This window comes from Megascapheus bottae, chromosome 13 (assembly GCF_031878675.1).
Source record: "Megascapheus bottae isolate mThoBot1 chromosome 13, mThoBot2.hap1, whole genome shotgun sequence".
NCBI classification, from domain to species: Eukaryota; Metazoa; Chordata; class Mammalia; order Rodentia; family Geomyidae; genus Megascapheus; species Megascapheus bottae.
The window spans coordinates 39,760,446-39,765,347 of NC_143521.1; positions in this window are offsets into that span (position 1 = coordinate 39,760,446).

The window sequence follows — 4,902 nt, forward strand, 5'->3', positions numbered from 1 at the left end:
TTTAAGGAAGGCAAAAGAGTAAATCTTTGTGACTTCCACTTGGGCTGTTTTCTTAGCTATATTACCCAAAGCATAAAGGAGAAAATACTGATCTGGGTGTAACTCACACCAGTTTGCCACTCTGGAGGCTGAGATCTAGAGGGTTCCATCTTGAGGCCAACTCAGGAAGAAAAGTGTTTTAGACGTTGTCTCCCAAATAACCAGAAAATAATCCTGGCAGCATGGCTCAAGTAGTAGAGCACCAGCTAAGCAAGTGTTGAGGCCTTGATTTGAATTCAACCCTAATACCAGCACAAACCAAAAAGAGAGAGAGAGAGAGAGAGAGAAAAAAAAAAGAAAAGGAAATTACCACAGTAGAAGAGTTTATCAAAATTTAAAACTTTGCTTTGCCACCAAGGTATCAAGAAAGTGAAAGACAATACATAATGTGGAAATAGTTGCAGATTATATATTTGATTAAAGGGATTTTTATGTAGAATATATAATGAACTCTTTCAAAAATGGAAGATAAAAATCCATATGTAAAATGATCATGAAATATTAGTATACATTTCAAAAAAAAAGGAGGGGGGCCAGGAGTTTGGCTTAGTGGTAGAGTGCTTGCCTAGCATTCATGAAGATCCAGGTTCGATTACTCAGTCCCACATACATAGAAAAAAGCTGGAAGTGGTGCTGTGGTTGAAGTGGTAGAGCTCTAGTCTTGAGAAAGCCCAAGGACAATGCTCCGGCCCTGAATTCAAGGCCCAAGACTGGCAGAAAAAGGAAGAGAAATACAAATTGTCATCACAGTAAGATAGAATGTATACTTGCTTGAAGGACTATAAAAAAAGATGTGATAATACTTGTTAAAATTGTTGGTGAAACTGTGAAGAGATTATAGTCTTCCTACATTATATTTCTGAATTAAAATTGGAATTGGTGTAGCAGACTTTGCCATGAATGATTAAGCTGATCAAGCAATTCCATTTCTGGGAAAATTTCAAGAAAGGTGAAAGTGTATATCCACATAATAGTTACACACAAATATTTAAATAACATTTATAAATTCCCCAAAATAAGAGCAACCTAAATTATCCTCAAATGATGGATGAACAAACAAAATGTAGTGCATGCAGTTTATAACCCATGATAGTATACTGGCCACTGAAAAAGTAATATATGAATAAGAGATGATACTATATGGCTAATCTCAAAAATAATGTTTCTTGATATAGGCCAGTTGTGAAATATTACATATTGAATTTTTTTTGCGTGTGTGTGTGTGTGTGTGTGTGTGTATGTGTGTGTGAAATGCCCAAACTAGATAAATTTGTGGAGACATAAAGTGTAACAGTAATTGCCCAGGGCTGGGAGGATGACAGAGAAATGGAAAGTGATTGTTGATGGGGTATGGGATTTCTTGTTGATGAAATCTACTAAATGATGTTCTTCTGGTGAAAATTTCTAAAAATAGGCTATGGTGAGAGTTCTATAACTTTCAACAGGAAAATGTTCTTTTCTTTTTATTGAGAGATCTTCTCAGTAAAGCCGTTGAACATGCTAGTGATTTAATCCCGTAAGAATTTTTTTATTCAGTGGTGTTCACTGATAGTTGGGAGAGGATCTCTGTCCACAGGACTCTGGCTGAGAGAAAAGTTACATTATTAGAGAAAAAAGTTACATTATTAGAGATTTCTGTGAGCACTAATGTTGAAAAAAATAATATGAAGTAGTAAAAATTCCACATGGTATTAATATACATCTATCTCCTCATGTCATGTGGCTGTCTCCAACCTCAGAGCATTGATAACTTCAATTCTACTATCTACCTAGAAGAGAAGAAAGGGAATATTCCAGAAGAACTGGAATATTGTGGTGAAGATCACAAAGTTGTATCTTTTTTTTAAACTAAATTTTACTTTCTGAGAGCAGAGACTCCCTGTTTCTTCTTTCTTGCAGTCAAAACTAAGTTTCCTTAAGTTCTTTTTGTCTTTTTTTCATATATTTTTTATTGTAATTAATAGAAGGGTTACATTATATTTGCCAGATAGAAGGTACATTACTTCACATATATTGATACCCTTTCTCATGTCTTGGTCCCCATTTTCCTCCCCCCCACCCCCACCCCTCATCTTGTTTTCCCCCCTTCCCTATCCAATTTCAAATAACCAAATACAAATATATTCAATATATCAGATAACAAAGTAAGATACTGTAACAATATGAGATAATCAAGGGCTAGCAAAAGAGATGAGAGATAACTTAGTATGTTAAGGACAACAATCACTCATCATATGGCTTTTGTTTCTATATCCTAGAGGTCCTTTCATTTAGCATCATAGTATATGGCCTTATGAATCTAAGTTTTGCACTACTGCAAATATCTGCTAGGAGAGACCAAGGTTTCTACTGGTTATGACAAATGAGGGAAACCATTGAGCCTCTCTTCCTCTAAAATATATCAACAGCTCAAAAAATTGAATCACCCCAAAACTAATCTCCAAAGAAACAATCATCCCATTAAAAGATGGACCAAAGACTTAAAGAGAGTCTTCTCTGAAGAAGAAACAAAAATGGCCTATAGACACATGAAGAAATGCTCAACTTATCTGATCATAAAAGAAATGCAAATCAAAACAACTCTAAGATTCCACCTCACTCTAGTTAGAATGGCCAGGATCAAGAAAACTAGTAACAACAGATGCTGGAGGGGATGTGGCCAGGAGGGATCACTACTACACTGCTGGTGGGAGTGCAAACTTGTTCAACCACTATGGAAAGCAGTATGGCACTTCCTCAAAAGACTAAACATAGAGCTTCCCTATGATCCAGCAATTCCACTACTAGGCATGTACCCAATTGTCCAGAAACAAGGGCATACTAAATCCACTAGCACAACAATGTTCATTGCAGCGCTATTTACCATAGCAAAGATATGGAACCAACCCAGATGCCCCTCAATTGATGAGTGGATCAACAAGATGTGGTATTTGTACACAATGGAATTCTATGCTGCTGTCAGAAAAAGTGACATTGCCCCATTTGTTAGGAAATGGAAAGACTTAGAAAAAATCATATTAAGTGAAGTAAGCCAGACTCAAAGTTCTTTTTGTCTTTGAATAATATGGGAGTATTTAAGTAGGATTTAAAGGAAAATAAATCATGCATGCCAATCCAGGATAATACTTTTCTTGCAGCAAATGTTTCATAATTGTGAGCCAGTTGGACCAACAGGAAAAGCATTAAACAGCACAGCCTGGCAGCAAGAGAGGATGAGCTCAGTGAGAATCAAGTCAATCACTGTAGGAAGTTAGAAGAGAACAGGAGATCCAGGTGAGACTTAGGTGGCTGTAGCATCCTGCTTAGTGTTGCCATTCCCTATCCTTCGTATTGGTACAAATGGATCTCCGAGAACAGCTGCAGTGACCCAGATGGATGTGTTATCTGTGTCACTGCTTGTTTTCTTCCCAGATATGGTTTGGGCAGAATCCTGCACACTTAATGAGGGCAGAAAAGAAAAGGATCTGAAATCACATAACCTTCCCAAACCTCTGTTTGCTAATGACGTTGCAAAATGTAGTTATGTAGCATCTTAAAACATTGTGATGAAACCTGCTATTAATATTGTGTGCAGAGTCTACTGGAGGGAAAAATTATACACCATGATAATGAGTTGCTAAGGATACTTAAAGCCTTAAATAGGCAAATCCAATTTGAGGCTGAATTCAGAGTATTCACTGATATGCTTTTCTCTTCTTTCCAACATTTCTTTAGACAGTAAGCTTATACACACCTGGGAGTGATCTTACATTGTGAAGGTGTTGTTAAATGAAAAGGAAAAGTGAGAATGCTTTCAAGGTATGACAAAAATTCTTTCATTCCATGTGGACTTTCAAGCCAGAGTTTACTTTTCCAGTCAGCAAAGACAAAACCTCTGTTCCCTTCTGATTTGTTTGAAACATACGTCTTAATAATTTCATCAGTTCTGGCTGGGTGTTGGTGGCTCATGACTGTAAATCTAGCTACTCATGGGGCTGAGATGTGAGGATCAGGTTCAAAAAGTCTTGTCAGTGAAGTCTGTGAGACTCTTAACCTCCAATTAACCACCAGAAAACTAGAAGTGGAGCTGTAACTCAAAGTGATAGAACACTAGCCTTGAGCAGAAAAGCTCAGGGATAGTGCCCAGGCCTTGAGTTGAAGCCTCATGACTGACATTCCCTCCCCCAATAAAAGAAATTCAGTTCTTTAAGTAATTACCTTTTTTTTCTTCTTCAAACAAACTTGTAAGTACCAGAATGATCAAAGTAAATGGACAATGCCATAGTTCTATCTTTCTTACAGAAAACTAATTACATAAGTTTTAGTTAACCAATTATTATAAAGTTAGCACTTATGAAACATTCTTTATTTAAAATCTTATTTAAAGTATTTTTTGGTCAAAATATTCCTTTATTTCTACCATTAAGACACACAGTAAAAATTTCAATAAAAAAACTCAGCTACTTACCACTCATCTGTTGAAGGTTTACATTTTTTTCTTTATTTATTCATTTATTTGCCAGTCCTGGGCCTTGAACTCAGGGCCTGAGGACTGTCCTTGGGCTTTCTCAAGACTGGAAATCTACCACTTGAGCCACAGCATCACTTGTGTTTTTTTCTAAGTATATGATACCGAGGACTTGAACGTGGGTCTTTGTGCATGCTAGGCAAGCACTCTACCACTAGGCCAAACTCCCAGACTTTACATTATTTTTAAAATGAGAAAAACTAAGAAATATGGGAACAGATTTCAGTGTTGAAAACTACTCCTATAATTATAGAAAGAATGGGGAAGAAGAATCATTCAGAAATAAGGACAATAAACAAATCACAAATTAAAATGTGTAAATGCTATCTTTATATTATTTTTTAAAAGCATATAGC